Source organism: Eurosta solidaginis, chromosome 3 (assembly GCF_040869045.1).
Source record: "Eurosta solidaginis isolate ZX-2024a chromosome 3, ASM4086904v1, whole genome shotgun sequence".
Lineage (NCBI taxonomy): Eukaryota > Metazoa > Arthropoda > Insecta > Diptera > Tephritidae > Eurosta > Eurosta solidaginis.
The window spans coordinates 255,478,005-255,497,049 of NC_090321.1; the positions used below are offsets into that span (position 1 = coordinate 255,478,005).

Here is a 19,045-nt window from a genome sequence, read left to right on the forward strand (position 1 = left end):
ATTTGTTAATCCCAAATACGTCAACTTGTCTGCAATGATATTTAAATTATTTGAATTAGTGCCAATTATCACGTATCAAATACGTGAAAATACTAAAACTTTTATTAATGATATTGACTGTCAGAGTTGTCGAAAAAAAAGGGTTTTTCGGTAGCCATTATCGGCTTAATCGGTGGTAGCGCCTAGCGATTTGGTTTCCATTCCCCCAGATCCTCCCCCGGCGTGGATCCGCCATTGATATTAGAGTGTGTCAAAATATATTTTTTTTAACCTTTTGGTATAGTGAAAATATTGTTCAGGACATCCAGAATGATAACCTGTAAAAATTTCATCTTTTATGGCTGAACGGGATTTAAATTTTTCCGTACAAACCGTATGGAGAATTTTCAAGTTTTTGAAAAAGTGTACCAGAGCTCTAAAGCGTAGTATCCAAATCATAAGCTATACATAATCCTATAAGAAATGTAATAGTCTGCAGAAAAGGCCTAAACAGATTTTTTGCTTAGTTGAATAGTCAATGAGTTATTCGAGGTTAAAGTTCAACCTCAAATGGTATGAGATTTCCCATTATGGAAACACTAAAGACCCGATGGAACACCTTTAAACTTTAAAATAAAAAGCTGAAATTTTCACAGGCTATCTTTTTGGATGTCGTAAGCAAAATTTTCACCATACCAAGAGGAAAAAAATATATAAATTTTTTTTTTTGGCTTATAAGAAGATGGCAGAAAACAATAAAATCTGGCACTAATATCTACCCGAAAGCAGTGATTTTCACATATGAAAATATAATACCCAAGTCCGTCGCATACTTTAATTGACAACACGCGTGCACACGTGCACGCTCAACAACAGACAAAAATGTGCAATAAGCAGTTACAAGGCCATGCGCAAAAGTTAAGGTTTGCGTAAAACAACAGCAACCGTGCGACAGCTGGCCAACCCCTCATCACTGCACATGAGATAGCAACAAACTAAAGGATAAGTAATGACAATAAGTACCACGAATGACGCACTTAAATAAATACACCATCTAGCTGTAGTATAATATAAATATGTATGTATGTATTTTTGTATGCTTATAAATGAATGTGCATTTATTAAGACGGAAAAGTGAGAGAAGCGGTGATTTGATGTTTATTAGCCTAAAATGACAAAGAAATATGTAAATGCATCAACACTTAATATAAATGAATGTACAACATCAAAGAAAACAATAACAGACCAATTCTAAATATTCTCGCGGATTTTTTTATTCCCGCGGAAAAATTCCTCCAATTCTTTTCTCCTAGGGAGAAGAATAATTGGGGAATAGGAATTTCGAATTTTCGAAGTCAGCTGTTTTGTCAATTGAAATTTCGTTGCGCATTTCTTATTTTGTTTAAAGAATTGTAAAGTTTAATTATTGTTGCCAATTTGTTTCAAATTAAGAAATAAGGTATAAACAATGCACATTATTGCATTTTATGTTGTATTCACTGAAATAAGTAATGAATTGGTGCCCCAGCAATATCAACAGAGGAGCATAAGAAGCAGAAGACGGCGGGATAACACAAATCCGCCGGAGTTGCATGCATTCATTCTGCAAAGCAATTATCTGGCGGCCAAGTCGAGTTGAGTTCGCCTTTCGCCATATGCCAAAATCTCTTTAAGCCTTCTTAAAAAATCCTTGCGCAATTTCTGGATGGCTGCATCAAATATACTAAGAGCTCTTCCGTTGCTTATGATATATTTTTCGACTTAAAATAAAGAATATTGTGGTTGTTGTTGTTGTTGTATTAACAGTGAGAATATTGTGGTAGAATGTAAATATATATTTTAGAACAAATTTGTACAAATAAGTGTTCTTTCTTAAAATAACCAATTTCCTTTAACTATTTTGATGCATTCCCTTTAATTTAACTAGTGAAAAAACGCCTATGAAATGACAGAGAAATCTCCCTCTTCCTCACATTCATAATACCTACTTTTCTCCCATTACCGGTTTCCGCTTTTTCGAACATTGTTCAGAATAGGAGGAAAGGGAGAAGTGAAAAAACTCACAAGGAATTTTTATTTAGAATACGAGGAATGGGAGAAGGGAAAAACTCGCACGGAATTTTCGTTTAGAATTGGGCTGTAAATGATAAGTAGGCACATGTCTTATGGGATGTGAGGTAAATATATATTTGAAACAGAAAACCAATTCCAAATGTTTCCAACGTAATTTAATCTCCGTATAAATATTTGGGCAATATTTTGACAAACAGAAAACTGGAACATCTGCAAACTTCTCTAAATACCCAATAGCTTGTTCTAACTTTCAACGTCTTAATCAGCTTTGTTATAAAGATTACTTATGTTGTTGTAAAGCTAAATTTTTTGAAAATCCAAAAAAGTTTTACAGTTTCGTAAATTCAAAACGGCAAACTTCTGGGTATCCTTCCACATTAACCTTTGGATGTAAAAAAGCTTGCACTGATGACGACGGTGCTGAAATATTTTCTGAGTTCTTTAAGTCCACGTATTCATCCCGTGGTTTTCATTCCAGTCAATACCCCTATCGCTTAGATAGCTCGAATTCCATTAGGAATCCTGCTATTGATGGTAATATTGTTCTTCAGAGTCTTCAATCTTTGAAGTCCAACTTTTCTCCGGGACCAGATGGTGTTCCTAGCTGTGTGCTTAAGTACTGCGCTGAAAATATATATGAGCCTATTTTAAAATTATTTGAGCTATCTCTTGGATCTGCGTCATTCCCGTCACTTTGGAAACAGTCTTTTATTATACCCCTGTATAAAAAAGGTAGTAGGTCAAAAGTTGAGAACTACAGGGGTATTGCTAATCGGTTATTCCTAAAGTTTTTGAACAGATTGTTACCAGTCGACTTCAATATCAGTGCTCTTCCCTTTTATCTCCATGCCAACACGGCTTCATTTGTAAAAAGGTCAACCACTACAAACTTGCTAGTATTTACCTCTTTAGTTATGGAAGGATTTTTAGCGAACAAGCAAACGGTATAGATGATACTGATTTCAGCAAAGCATTGGATACCGTCAATCATGAGTTACTTATTCATAAGCTTGATTTACTGGGCTTTCCGTTTGACCTATTAATGTGGCTGAAAAGCTATCTTTCTAACCGGATCCAAAAAGTCCTGTTCAAATGCAATCTCTCCGAATCGTTTGGAGTTTCCTCCGGTGTACCTAAGGGAAGTCATCTAGGCCCTTTGCTCTTTACATTCCCATATTATAATGTATGCGCATGATGTAAAACTTTGCTACACTTACTGTCCTACCGATTTGAGTTCCTTGGATCTTCTTCAGGCCAACTTAGACTCGTTCCACAACAAATTTACTAGCTTTAAATTGCTCTATATGTAAGCATATGACACTTCATCGAGTGAAACCAGTTTTGAAACCGTATGTAATAGATGGTACCCCTTTGGAGCGTATATCTATTGTAAATGATCTAGGTGTTCTTTTTGATCCGAAACTGAGTTTCAACATGCATATTTCATCTATTGCCAACAAAGCGTTGGGTGTACTTAGGTTCGTTAAAAGATGGGCTAAAGAGTTCGATGATTCGTACCTCACTAATATTCTTTACACATCGCTGGTCCGTCCAATACTCGATCGAAATACTATCTATTGCTCATGCGTTTGGTGCCCTGTTTCTCAAAATCATATAAAGCGTCTTGATTCAGTTGAAAAGCAATTCTTTGATATTCGCATTACGTGGCATTAACTGGGACTCCAGTCTCCACATTCCACCATACAGAAATATACTTCTTCTTATTAGCTTACCCACTCTGGAAAACCGGAGAATATTACTGGGGGTATTGTTCATCCATAAGCTTATTATTGGAGAAATTGATTCTGCTGACCTTCTCAGCCGATTGTTTTTTGCAGTTCCTCCTAGGGTTTCCAGACACTACGTTCCTTTTACTTATTTAACCCTTTATCGTCGAAACTTTGCTAAAAATAATCCTCTGCTTATCTGGTGCTCGCACTACAATGACTGTAGCTGTATCAGTCTTGAATGTACTTTTGCCAGTATACGTAATGCAATACTCGGCTATCTAAACTAAGAGATATAAGCTAATTTATTCTTTAAAGCTGGAATTATTATTTCTTCCGTAGAAAAGAGGCACGATATCGTAAAAGGATGGATTGGATACATCGGTACTTCAACCAGTTCACGTGTTCCCCTGCTGGGCATCCGGCTCCTTTATGAGCACGTCGCGTCAGCCCTCTTATGAGCTCCTCACGATGACCCGCCACTGGGGACACTTATATTAATATTAATCCTTAATAACAGTACTTTCTGTATAAGAGAAATTGTAATGCCAATAATTATATACAATTTACATCAAATTTTTACCAGTCGACCGCTTTGTTTTTGAGTCGACTATAATTTTAAATAAATAAATAAATAAGAAAATCTTTTTTACTTGTTCATAGTAAAAAACTCATTTAATAAAAACCACATTATTTACTTCTCATAAATACAAATATTTGTAGTCAAAGCTACAATGTAATATAAAACTTAGGAAATAAATAATAATTATCTAACCATTCACTGCATAGGAGGTTTTCATGTCTCATAAATTCATTGGATGACTCAACGACAGGATGTTGTATTGAAATTCAGGTTTTATATAAAAATAAAACTTAAATAGCTGATGACTCACCAATATGTGTGTAAGTTCTAATGAACTAAAGCGTATTTTTGAAAATTATGTTTTGTATATTACGGAAAAAATTTAAGGTTTTTTTGCGTATTACAAATGTTTGCAGGTGAATTACTACCCAGCAGGAAAAGAAGCTTAAGTACTACGAGCTAACTGATATCTGTTTATATTATTTAAGAAAAGTTAACTACTTTTTTATCGCAATGGCTGAAAAAAGTCAGACGTGGTTATTTTTGCACTACTTGTCAACTAACTAATAGTCAACTATTTTTAGTCAAAATATGAGAGCATGCTACCAAGTGTTATAATCATATATGTATATTATGTCTAATTGCTGTTTTTATGTACGGGTCCCTTTTTCGCTCTTATTTGGAATCCAAATCTATAAATAAAGTTTTAGTTGTAAAGATGGAGATTCGGGCTATTAGCGAGCTTTGGGCAATTTTGGTCGTAGTGCTTTTGTTTAGCTACATTTTATTAAAATAATTTATTAAAAAGAAATCTATTTGTACTCTATGGCACTATTGTGAATATTTGCACTGCATTACCGGCAGTTGCCACCATACGCCAGATGGCAGCGCACGCTGTAATGTTTAATTGATTGATAGAACAGCTGATTTCTGTTGATATTCGATAAGAGACTTTTATATTGTTGCGCAAGATGTGCACGGGTACAGCTCCTTAACAGTTATAATAAAAAAATAGCTTTGTGTTTTTTACATCTATATACATATGCAACAAGAGGGCGCAATTTTGCATTTCGCTTGGACGAGAAGTTGCAAAATTGTACCCGATAGATAGGTGTCCCGGTATCTCATAATTTTTGCACAGTAAATTCAAAAAAGGGTTTTTTCGTTTTGTATTGATAACTGAAAAACTAGTTTATTGTTGTTTTCCCATTTTGTGTATTTTTTCGATTTGATGGTTTTCTTATTTTGGTGTTTTTTAACAAGTGGCACCATCGTCATAAGTACAAAGTAGAGAGTGCAATGAGCGTAAAATTCTCTTTGATCATGTATTGACAGTTGATCGCCGTTGAATTGACCTGTAAGATCAGTTGTGTTAACAGAAAAATCAGTTAGATTGACCAGGAATCTGTAAATTTTACAGAATTTTGTTAACTTAAGAGCGACAATTTCTCTTCTGTTGAAATGACTAAACTAATTTCTTCGTTTGACAAAGAACTCGGTCGAATTAACCGTAATTCGATCAATTTTACCGAACCTCTGTTAAGTCAAGAATAACAGAACCGATTTGTTGATTTTACTAGCACCATTTCTTTCAGTGTATATTGTTTAGGAGGCCCATATAGCGGCAGTGGTTAAATAACTAGCTACAAAATGGGGTGTACCGAATAGCAGAGACACACACCTCTGTTGGCCATAGTGTTTAACCTATAGCTGAATCGGTTGCGGTGAACAGTGGACACACACCATTTGTAGGGGTAAAACATAGAGGTGGTGTAGAGGTAAAACATATACACACATTTCAGTTGCATCTGAGTATAATGCGTATTGAAATTTAGGAGTACATACTAATTTTCTGCGCAGCAATTTCAGAAGTGTAGATAAAATAATGCGCTTGGCAGTCTATAAAAAGTTTAAGTGCATATGTATATAGATGTAAAAAACACAAAGCTATTTTTTTATTATAACTGTTAAGGAGCTGGACCCGTGCACATCTTGCGCAACAATATAAAAGTCTCTTATCGAATATCAACAGAAATCAGCTGTTCTATCAATCAATTAAACATTACAGCGTGCGCTGCCATCTGGCGTATGGTGGCAACTGCCGGTAATGCAGTGCAAATATTCACAATAGTGCCATAGAGTACAAATAGATTTCTTTTTAATAAATTATTTTAATAAAATGTAGCTAAACAAAAGCACTACGACCAAAATTGCCCAGAGCTCGCTAATAGCCCGAATCTCCATCTTTACAACTAAAACTTTATTTATAGATTTGGATTCCAAATAAGAGCGAAAAAGGGACCCGTACATAAAAACAGCAATTAGACATAATATACATATATGATTATAACACTTGGTAGCATGCTCTCATATTTTGACTAAAAATAGTTGACTATTAGTTAGTTGACAAGTAGTGCAAAAATAACCACGTCTGACTTTTTTCAGCCATTGCGATAAAAAAGTAGTTAACTTTTCTTAAATAATATAAACAGATATCAGTTAGCTCGTAGTACTTAAGCTTCTTTTCCTGCTGGGTAGTAATTCACCTGCAAACATTTGTAATACGCAAAAAAACCTTAAATTTTTTCCGTAATATACAAAACATAATTTTCAAAAATACGCTTTAGTTCATTAGAACTTACACACATATTGGTGAGTCATTAGTAACATTTTGTTCAAATTTTTACGAATTTTCACTCACGCGAACGAATTTAATAAGATAATAAAAAACATCCTTTTTTAATGTTGATGTTTCCGACAACATAAAAGTTTGAGTTGTTTTGCAATCGTTTCAACTTAAAGTGTTACGAAAATTAAACTTGCCGAATTACATATAAAGTTACTCCAGTGGTGAATTACCTTCCTGCGATTCGATTCTTTACTTTTGTATAACTTACAAGTTCTCTTTTTAAAATGTTACGTCAAACATTTATACTACAAGTTTTGTTCGAAACAATCAAGTGTGGCAACTACATGCGAGAGAAGAAATTGAGAATGAGCTGAGCTGCAACTGAAAGAATTGAGAAACAGTTTTGTGACTACTATTTTCATTTCTATTTGCAATGCGAAGTTGAAAACTATAAATTAAATAAATTATAAAATATGGTGAAAGTGCGTTTAATAAAACAAAATAATAAAGTGTATAATGTTTAATGTGTACCAGCATATTTGATGTAGCCCAATTGACGTTCGGTTAGTAAGTGCCACCGTGGTGTGATGGTAGCGTGCTCCGCCTGCCACACCGTATGCCCTGGGTTCGCACCCCGGGCAAAGCAACATCAACATTTTAGAAATAATGTTTTTTCAATTAGAAGACAATTTTTCTAAGCGGGGTCGCCCCCCGGCAGTATTTGGCAAGCGCTCCGAGTGTACTTCTGCCATGAAAAGCTCTCTTTGAAAACTGATCTGCCTTGCAGATGCCGTTCGGATTCGGCATAAAACATGTAGGTCCCGTCCGGCCAATTTGTAGGGAAAATCAACAGGAGCCCGACGCAAATTGGAAGAGAAGTTCGCTTAGATCTCTTCGGAGGTTATCGCGCCTTACATTTATTTATTTATTTATGTATATGGCAACATAGGTACTTTCGTACAAAGCTGTCGCAACAACTTTTTTTGTTCATTTGACTACTAAAATGGTCAATTACGAATCAACGATTTGTGCGCAGTTGATTCCACATCTTGTTGCGATGGAAAAAAAATAACAGAAATTTCGGTTGAAATGACCCGTATTTCGGTTGATTTTACTAGTCTTTTTCTTTCAGTGTATAAGTAATGATAAGCGTTTTTTTACCCGCCAATGCAGTTGTATATACATCTAAAAAACACACGGCTAATATTTTCTATCTGCGACGGGTTCAAATCCAACCAAAATCCGAGCACAGATCGCTTTTAATCTAGACGCATGAAATCAGATCTGAACAGAGTCAAATAATTATTCACATTTTTTTTTTGCAATTTTTAAGAAAATTTTAAAGCCAAAAAATATCCAATGCCACATGAAAATATAGCATTTTTCTTATATTGAAAAATTTTTGTTACAGTGGTTGCCATGGCAACGCTGCATGACTTAACAACCAGTAAATAGCTCACTTTTTGTAATCAACTAAAAGTCAGTTACTTTTTAGAATCCCGTAAAAGTGAATTATTAGTTTGCGAAAATCTAAAACACCCTGCGGAAAAAAAATTGTCAAAAAAAAAAAAAACAATGCGAATTTTGAGAGACCTACAACTTGTACTTTGTTAGAAAACTGATTGGGGATCAAAACTCAAAAGTACAAAAAAAAAATCAGAAAACTCTAAATAAGAAGTTCGAAATTTTGAATTATTTCGAAAATTTTTTTGAGATGGTTTGCATAGTTTCAGTTATAAAATTCATAGAAGTTTTTTTTTTAAATATCGAAAATAAAAAAAAGAGGAGTTTAATTGACGGAATTTGATAAAAACGTGCTTGCTCTGTTGAACAAAGAGAGAGTGTTGATGAAGCCCCAGCGGGTTAAGATACTTAGAAAATGCCTGTCATAAGAGTTGACTAAAATCCACAGACCCGAAGACAAGAGAAGTAAAAAATCGTTCCCGAGGCAGTCGGGCTAGTACCGAAGGTAGCGTATTCTTATTCGGCACAGCCCTGCCTTTACCTTCGGATAGTGTTTTACGGCTACAATCTTCAGTAATTGTCAGTAGTCAGCTTTACGTCCATCTCTTCATAACGAGTTGAGAAGAAAATCATGATTCGTTAAAGAACTTAATCATTTAATGACAATAACTCTAAAGGGAGCAATATAAAACCAAGCAAACTGCATCGACTAGTTTGTATTGGCGTAGCCTTCCTTCTATTTTCTAATAGGGAAAGAGGCAACACTTGCTGCACTAAGACTTCAAATATCTCTGAACTACAGAGCGGAAATAAGGCAGGGCATATGAAAGTAATAAGAAAATTCAATTCCGTATTGCAATTACTGGATGCATGCTCATAATCTCACGGAATTTTGAGCTGTCTAATGTGGACAGAACTCATTGGGGAACATGGAATCCATATACTGACCCTGACTCAGAGGTCTGGTTCACGGATGAATACAAAATTTGATGACGAAAAAACGGGAGGTGTCATCTATGGGTCAAACTTCAAGAAATCGATATCAATGGGATGCCACCTCACTATTTTTCAGTCAGAAATCCAGGCAATAGAAGTTTGCGATAGATAATGTCTACGCAGGGGCTTATCCTAGGAGAGTATTCTAATGATGTCAGACAGCCAGGCAGCCTTACGTGGAAGAATATATTGGAGTCCTAAAAGATCTCAATGAGCTTAAAACAAGGTTTTGTTATGATGGGTTCCCGGTCATCAGGGATATGAAGATAATGAATAGCAAACTACCAAGCCAAGCATAACCCAGAGGCCTTCTGTGGACTCACAAAGGCACACACTAGGAAAGGCATAAGTATCTGGGATACAAAGCAGTTCAGGCGACACTGGATTGCATGCCCAAGGCAAAAGGCAGGCCAAATTGTTTACACTCAGAACAACGAGAGTATTAGCCAAAGCATTAATCTTATCAGAGAGGACCTACGAACTCTCCCTGAGGACTATACGGGCCACTGTAGTCTACGATATATCCTAAGTAAGTTAAATTTATACAATACACAAATCTGCCGCCTTTGAGAGCTGGAGGAATGTATTATGATAATGCCAGTAGTGTATAAAATAATTTTGGGGGCTAGCCCGATCCACCTTTTCAAAGAAACACCGCACCGGCGCCACGAAGCAACGATTTTTTATAAATCTCTAGCTTTTCACATGCCATTTCCAAAGGTATTTTCAAAATATGCTCAGAATTGGATCAGAAATACAAATTTTCTAAATATCACGATTTGTGCGCCACCTATCCGAACTTGTTATACTCAGCTGAGCATAGCTCACATAGTATATTAACTTTGTTCGCATAACGGTACCCCGTAACGGCATAAATTAATCGAGATAGATATAGACTTCTATATATCAAAATGATCTGGGCGAAAAAAGAAATTCATTTAGCCATGTCCGTCCGTCCGTCTCTCCGTGAACACGATAACTTGAGTAAATTTTGAGGTATCTTAATGAAATTTGGTATGTAAGTTCCTGGGCACTCATCTCAGATCGCTATTTAAAATGAACTAAATTGGACTATAACCACGCCCACTTTTTCGATATCGAAAATTTCGAAAAACCAAAAAAGTGCGATAATTCATTACCAAAAACGGATAAAGCGATAAAACTTGGTAGGTGGGTTGACCTTATGACGCAGAATAGAAAATTAGTAAAATTTTGGATGTGGCGTTGCACCAGCCACTCTTAAAAGAAGGTAATTTAAAAGTAGTGCAAGCTGTAATTTGGCAACTGAGTATGTAATGTTCGGTTACACCCGAACGAAGCCTTCCTTACTTGTTCTGAAAAGAAATATATAGTTATCTGAATATTTTTTAGAGTTTACGACTTCTTTTCGAACACAAGCGAGAATTTTGAATGAAATTGTGTGAACCTTTCTCAAACTTGGTAAGTTAGTTTTAAGGGCTTTAAATTAGTTGAACGTCAAAAAATCGACCAAAAATCCGACTCGTTTGTTTTTGCAATTAAAACTTGATATTTTGCTTAAATAATGATTTGAGAAGTCTACTATAGAATTTTGACTTCAACTCCGATTTATTTTCTTTTTACTACGATTTCGCTCATGGGTAGGCTCTAACCCTGGTAGGAAGAGGGCTAGTAGGAGAATGTTCGAAAGCGCAGCAGTTGAATATTTGGTCAATGCAGTTTTAATTGAATTTAATTTTTGAATATTTTTGTTTAAGTTTTTGGAAAATATTTGTAATAAGTATGTATCCCTAACAAACTTGTTTCATTAATTAATATAAGTTAAATTTTTACTCACCAAAGTTGTGTTAAGAGTTGCTAGAATATTGTGTTTCTAATTTCTGCCCAACCGCCCCTCGCTTCCCTTTCGGCTGTCTGCACCAAGTAACGTTACGACTGTTACTGTTGCACTACAAAACTCCTGCTATTACTTTTTAAAACTTTCACTTCCGCTTTTCCGTCGACGGTTGCAGTAAAGACCACAAAGATCTTTCAACCTCAAAAAACGATAGCTGCTTTTTTATCAGACATTTTTATGGATAAACTTTTGAGCTTATCTGCAATGGAAAAAGAGGAAAAAATGCGGTTATAAAATATTCTTGAAATGTGCATAGCGAAATAAAACCGTGAATATAAAAAAGTTCAAAAATAGTAAGCAAAGCAATTTATGTAGGTTTAGGAAATATGTTGGGATTGGAAGATCATGTATTCGCTTCAAAGTTCGATTTTATTCATCTTTACGCTTGCCGCTGCTATTAAGGCTACCCTTATAGTGACACTTATGTCGACTTTAAGGTTATGGTTATTCTTGCGGAAGTCAACAGAATAGGTCCGACCTGTTTAAGCGGGAGTCATTGTAAAGGATTATGTTTACGGTAACAGTTTCGCAGAATGTTACGGTTATGATTGTAATTTTGGTTACGGCTAAGTTAAACAGTCATGGTCATGAGTAAGGTCACTGCCATGGTAACGGTTGCGATTTTTATTGTGGTTACGGTGCGTATTATGGTTGCTGTGACGTTTATACTCACTGTTACTGTTATGGCTACGGTTGCATTGACAATGACGCCTATAGTCACGATTAAGGCAAGGTTGACGGTACAGCTATGGCTAACTCAAACAAAGGAACCTATTTGCACATCAAGCTTTACGGGCTCATTTTACTTATGGTTTTTCTTTCGAAAATGGTTTGTCCTTGGGCAGGGCACACTACTATCGTATTTTGTTTGATTATAGCTACATCTGCGCTTCGTTCGCAATCACTCTTATTAATAATGGCAGTCGCATACCAGATCACTGTGAACGAGGGCGGTTGCATAGACGCGAACGCAATTGCTTCCTGCGACATCTAGCAGTTTATAACACCACAAATCACGGACTCCTCGTTCGTATAACCACAGTCAATTGTCGTGCTGGAAGCGAGCTCAGCTTGGGTCTGTGATTGCGAACATTATATTGCTCTTCTATAATTTTTCAGTCACCGTCACGGATAAAAATCGCTGCGAGTTAGAAGTGATTGTCAAAAACCACGCTGTTTCGCTTAGTCGGCGAACTCTCTTCCGTAATGTAATTTTCTATTAGACGAAAAAAATACGAAATAGTTACTTTAGAAAACCTTAAAGGAATTGCAGAGATAAAGCAATAGCTTTATTGAACAATATTTAGTGCAATTTATTCACCTCAATTTTATGCACTTAACTTTACTTTTCAGACGGGCAACTACGAACGAGAAGCGCAATCAAGCTACAATCGTTTTGGGGTCACGAAAGAAGCAGCAGAAGAAGTGAGAATGAGCATGCAGAATAGATAATCGGTTAACGGTATATGGCGTAACAAAATGAAATTCAAGCAGACTTATTATAGATAAAACCGTAAGAACTAAGTATAGATTGTAGTTGATGGACAAGCGACGTCACCCGTGAAATCAAAAGGAGCAGTAGAAAAAAACACAACACCGATCAATATTTGGCTGTAGGCGTTGTGCTGCACGTTTCCAATTTCTAAATGCATTCAAAGCCAAAGTAATGATGCAAAAAGAAACGAATTCTTGCATCAAGCAAGTCCCTTGTGCAATATTTAACTTGGTCATTGCCGCTTGATGCAAAGGCAACAATTGAAAAACGTTGAACAAATTTGGCAGTTTGTATTACTATTCTAGCTGTAGTTTTAGGTTTACTCAAATCAATAAAACCAGTCGACATTTCGAATACTGGAACAAGTCTACTTCCCTTTTTGAAATATTATTCACACTTATTTTTGTAAGAGGGATTACTGTAGACATTTTTTTTTTTAATTTAAGTAATCTTGTCATTAACAAAAATGTTGGCTGTAAAATGTAAAAATAAAGCTGCACAATAAAGTTAGCATATCCCGCAATTTTTTTGGAACAACTTTGTTTTTGACTGGGTTGGCAGTCGCTGCGATTTATATTCGTGACTGCGACTGAACAGTTGCTAATATTCGCAGATCTAATTGAAGCTCTCAAAGCAGAGCAATAAGCTGCGAAACAATGAATCTGTGACTTGTGCTGCGACTAAAAAGCACTAGACAACACAGTGTGCTGCGAGTCAGGACATTTGCATAGCCGACTAAGTAGAAGTAGATTGTTTAGTTAACTCTGATTGCGCCATCTACAGCTAAGTAGTCGCAGCAAAAATCACTGGTTCATTAGTTCATAATATCGCAGCTAATTGTACTTATGGCGAGTACTGTGTTTGTGACTCTGAGTAGGCGTGATTGCGAACGAGATGCAGATGCTATCGCAGTTAATTAGTCACGACGATTTTTTCGAATATGTCGCTGTAGTTTACCATGATGTTATAGTCGCTGTACCAAAATTATAGGAAAACTAATATTTTCAAGCTCGCATGCACTAAAACTAACAACAGGTATAAAAAAAGCTTGCCCCTTCTTTTTGAAAAATATAAGCAAAGTTGTCCGTGAGAAAAGCAAGGGGAACGTAGGTATAACCCTGCAACTTGGAGCGCTTGGTTTTGATTTTAAATGTTTCCGAAATTATCAAGAAGTGCTAGCAAAGTGATTTCGGATTGAGCTCTCTCGCAATTTTCGTATTATTCCAAAATGTCCCAGGAAAGAGTCTCGACATGGGCCCAAAAATATAAGATCTGAATTCGAAATACAACCTTAGGCTGTTCCAAAAGAGCATATGTACGTGCGGTATGAGTTTTTTTTTTTTTTTGTTTAGCAATCATTTCGAACTAGCCCTTCTTCCTAACTACTAGCTTACAAATTGTCTGAAAGCTTCCATCTCAGCACCCCACATTTCTCTAATACCTATCTCAAATGGTTTTCAAGGGGTTGTGTAGCGCAATATATAGCTAGTCCAAACACCTACCTGTGGTGAATCCTGTTTCTCCTCTGAAGACCCCAAGCTCGTCATGGAACCAAGGGGCGGGGCGGTATGACCGGGAAGGTTCAATGTTACCATATTAAATCGTTCCTGGAATGGTCGGGCACCTTAATGGTGCTTGTTACCGGAACTATATTATACGGCAATGGACCATCAACATCGATAGCACTACCCAAAACCTTCAGCAAATTCTATGAGATATTGTCATTGTTGTATCCTGTAGCCGGTGCCCTTTAACAAGTCCCGGATTAATAAGTGTGGAAATTAAATGGAATTATAAAGGAATATATATAATAAGGTTGGGTGGCAAACCCACGTGGTAATTCTACCTAAAAATATTTCGATTGCAATACAAAGTAAAACAGCTTTCGTTTGATACTAGTATTGAAATAGATGACAACGTCGTAAAGCCATCTTTGTTGGCAAGTTAGCTTCTAAAATTAAGGCCCGGGTTTAAACTACAAAGAACGCTTAAGCAGACGAAGTGGTAGGGTTAAACTTTAGTCAACTTTATTTTAAACTGAAAACCCGGCCCTAAGTGTACGAAATTTCAGGAAGATTTGTTCAGTATTATAAGCGTGATGCTCTTGCAAACATTCTCAGAAATTTTCGAATTTATAAATAAGTAAAGCTGCAGTTACCCAGCGACGTGTGTAACGTACGTCCCAGGCATATGCCGTACGTACACACATTTGAGCGAAATTTATGCCTGTAGTGGTAACGAAAAAAATGTTGCCATTGACCTGTTTGAATGCATGCTTATGGAAACATCAACTTTTTCTATTTTAATTTTTGATGTTGTAAAAGGCTTGAATTAGTATTAAATAAGTACGAGCCGGACCCGTGCGCATCTTGCGGAACCAATATAAAAGTCTCTTATCAAATATCAACAGAAATCAGCTGTTCTATAAATCAATTAAAACTTACATCTTGCGCTGCCATCTGGCGTATGGTAGCAAATGCCGGTAATGCAGTGCAAATATTCACAATAGTAAATAAATAAATGTAAGGCGCGATAACCTCCGAAAAGATCTAAGGCCGAGCTTCTCTTCCAGTTTGCGTCCTGCTCCACTTGATTTTCCCTACAAATTGGCCGGACGGGACCTACATGCTTTATGCCGACCCCGAACAGCATCTGCAAGGCAGATGAGTTTTCACTGAGAGCTTTTCATGGCAGAAATACACTCGGAGCGCTTGCCAAACACCGCCGAGGGGCGACCCCGCTTAGAAAAATTTTCTTCTAATTGAAAAACCTTATTTCTAAAATTTTTTTGATGTTACTTTGCCCGGGATGTGAACCCAGGGCATACGGTGTGGTAGGCGGAGCACGCTACCATCACACCACGGCGGCCACAATAGTGCCATAGTACAAATAGATTTCGTTGTGTGTTCACAAATAACATTTCTAACAAATTATTTTATTAAAATATAGCTAAACAATTATTGACAGTCAAGCAGCAATTAAGGCAATAATCTCGCTAGCACAGCATCTAAATGCGTGTTAGAGTGTAAGCAGTCTCTGGAGAGAATCGGGACAGGGAGAAGCATACATCTATATTGGGTCCCAGGGCATATGGGAATAGATGGGAATGAAAAAGCGGACGAATTAGCTAAAAAGGGCGCATCCCTTGAAGCTTGCTCCGTAGACGTCCCAATTAGATTGGGCGAGATTAAGCGAAGGCGAGAGGTGCACATGATCGACCAAGCAGAAAAGGCGTGGGTTCAAGGGCGGGGCTGTAAAGTGTCGAAGATTATGTGTAGGTCTTACAACCTTAGACTAACACAGTTGCTTCTATCATTAAAAAGAGAGGACTGTAGACTCATGACGGGTATTCTGACTGGACACTGCCTTCTGGCGTCACATGCCTTTAAATTAGGCTTGGTCAGTGATAGCAGGTGTAGGAAGTGCGGGTTGCAGGAGGAAACGATCGAGCACGTTCTGTGCTCGTGCCCTGCACTTGCCAGGCTAAGACTCCAGCTATTAGGAGTGATACAGCTGTCGGATCTAGAAGCAGCAAGTGGCTTAAGTCCTAGGAAGCTTCTAGTATTTGCCAAGAGGACGGAGTTATTTTATAACATAGGTCCTGGTTTTTGATAGGGTTTTTCAGTTTGGTCGTTAAAACAAACTTCTGGTAACACTACGGACTCAATCAGTCTATGTGAGGTCCTCATGGACCGGCCAGTTCAACCTCCCTACCTAGCTAAACAAAAGCACAACGACCAAGATTGCCCAAAGCTCGCTAATAGCCCGAACCTCCATCTTTACAACGAAAACTTTATTTATAGATTTGGATTCCAAATAAGAACGAAAAAGGGACCCGTACAGAAAAACAGCAATTCGAAATAATATTATGATGATAAATAGACTACATATTTATAATCCGCACTTTTACGTAATTATTTCGAATTATTATATTCACAATTTTTCACACTTCAATTAGGTGTTTTTGCATAAAACTGCAAACGGTCAAAAATTAGCGCACACAAGTTTACTAGGCCACTCTGTCTAGTGAGAGAGCGATCAGCTGACACGTTCTTACGAAAAAAATCAAAATTGTTTTGATTTCTACGTTCCGGGCTACGTACGTACGTGCTTTGCACGTCGGTGAGTTTTCGTTTACATTGCACATTTATAAGATAGGCCGTGTCAGCTGACACGTTTTTTGTACGTACGTTCGTGGGTAACTGCATCTTAAGATTCACATACAAGATTACGTTCCATTACACGTGTACAGTAAATTCATAAAACTGCATACTCGTACATACATGGATAAATAAAAGTAATAAAGCTAACGTAAGACTAGTAATTAATATACAAACATGTTTTCTACTACTTTTCAAAAGTCAAAAACAAAAATTATAGAAAAATCCGCTTCTTGTATTACCAAACATAAACAAAACAAGCAAACTGCATTACATTGAATAAATTATGAAGGAGCGACGAAAAGAAAACGTAAACGTGACCAACAACGCTCAACTGCGCATGTGCAACGTCACGTTATGAGTTGCTTTATATGTAACTCGTTGTGTAGGCTTCGAAGAGGTGGTGGTGTGACAGGGTGGCGCTACTAATGTAGCACGGTCGCTGATTACGGTAAAATAGTGTTGGAAAACGTGTTTCCTTGATTGTGAGATATGGTGCTCTTTGTGTGCAAGTTAACATGTGCATAAGAGCACTCATTTTATATCGATATAGCTGAACAAAATGTGTAAAAGTAGTTTTTTCTTTGCTCAACATGCACTTTAGTACAGATTGTGTCTTAAAAATAAGATAAGCATATACTCCATGGCTGGTATTCCTCAACCCACTATTCTCCTTTTGTCTTTCTTCAAAATTTAATCATAAATACGATTGTTTTGAAAAGATCGGTGCTAGGTATACTTCCCCTAAGATAAAGTAATCTAACTTTTAAACAAATAGAACGTAAACTAGGATATTTTCGAATATATCGATTTCTCATCCACCTCCCAGAAAAAAGGTATCCTCAAATTTTGTTTATCTCCATAATTCTAAGAAACTTTCTTTGCTGTAACCTTTTCCTCTCTCTATCTCTCTCTCTCCATCTCCTGTGCAGTCCGTTCTTGTTCAAAAATCTAGCAAATCAATAGTTAACACAAATTGAATAGAACGGTCTAACGACCATTTATTCGTAAAAAAGTTTTTTATATTTATTTATAGAAAAAAAATGTGGTCTGAGGCCAGTACTCACGACGAAGGTTGGTAGAGTCGCAATCTTTGCAACACTCCCGGCCACGCCTTTTTATCTTCCGGACTCAGCGAGTGTGTTTCAAGACGAGACGTTCGCTAAATAGGAAACATTTAAAGCATAACTGGATACAGCCAGACGGCGCTTAGCGCTCTCGGTACAGGGACAATAACAGCAAAAAAGGTTGGTCAATGTAGGGAGTGGACCATGCATCTGGAACACGCATAGGGCATCGTATAATATATATGGCAAAGATATGGCCGATGAGATGTCACGACGTGAATCGACTCTCGGTGTCGCAGGAGCGAAGGAGGCCCTTACACCCCTTTTGCATATCAAGGGTACACTATCCAATAAATAGAACTTCATAGAGCATGTGGCCGTCATACGATGAAAAGTTCGTTTTCGATATTAAACTGACAAGTTTTTGAAAACATTTCAATAAATAGTAGATAATAATAGATTGGTAAATTATCGCTAATCTTTTGACAACAATTCGATAGGTTTTTGAGATTTTTCTATAAGTTTGTCGAGACCAAATTTATAACATTTCGATACTAACTGATAACTCATCGAAAACAAACCGTTAGCACATCGATAACAAATTGATACCACGTCGTACGGCTTCAGTTTCGTCTTCGATTTGGACTTTTAAGCTTTCCCTTCCTCTCTCTTTCTTCTACCTTTTCTTTCCTTATCTTCCCGTTCCTTTATTTTTCTTTTTTTCCTCTTTTCTTTTCTTGCCTTAATTTACTGTCCGATTTCGCTCATATAAACTCTACCACGTTTATTTTTTCCATATTATGCTACAGTGTATTGACCTCACTTACGCTTACATTCCGTATTCCCTCATACCGTGAGAAAAGATGTTTACACAGAAAAAATGAGGTAATAGTCACTTTCTAATGCTAGGTGGAACATCAAACTATCTCGGATGGCAGTTCAAAAATGGCCTATCTCAGAATATTTTTCAAAAATGTCCTATATCACGTCAAAATG

At 36.8% G+C, this 19,045-nt stretch overlaps 2 protein-coding genes across 12 annotated transcripts in view; one reads left to right on the forward strand and one right to left on the reverse strand.

Moving 5' to 3' along the window:
• Positions 1–4,140, forward strand: part of TyrRS-m (Tyrosine--tRNA ligase, mitochondrial) — an 82,508-nt gene extending 78,368 nt beyond the window's left edge. The window contains exon 7 of the mRNA XM_067776026.1: positions 4,122–4,140. The gene's annotated coding sequence lies outside the window, so the exon portion shown is untranslated. The remainder of the gene's footprint in view (positions 1–4,121) is intronic.
• The window catches only part of atos (atossa), a 519,662-nt gene that overhangs the window by 51,244 nt on the left and 449,373 nt on the right, over positions 1–19,045 (reverse strand). For all 11 annotated transcript variants that reach the window (XM_067776019.1, XM_067776018.1, XM_067776017.1 and 8 more), the window contains one exon: positions 11,268–11,526. The gene's annotated coding sequence lies outside the window, so the exon portion shown is untranslated. The remainder of the gene's footprint in view (positions 1–11,267; positions 11,527–19,045) is intronic.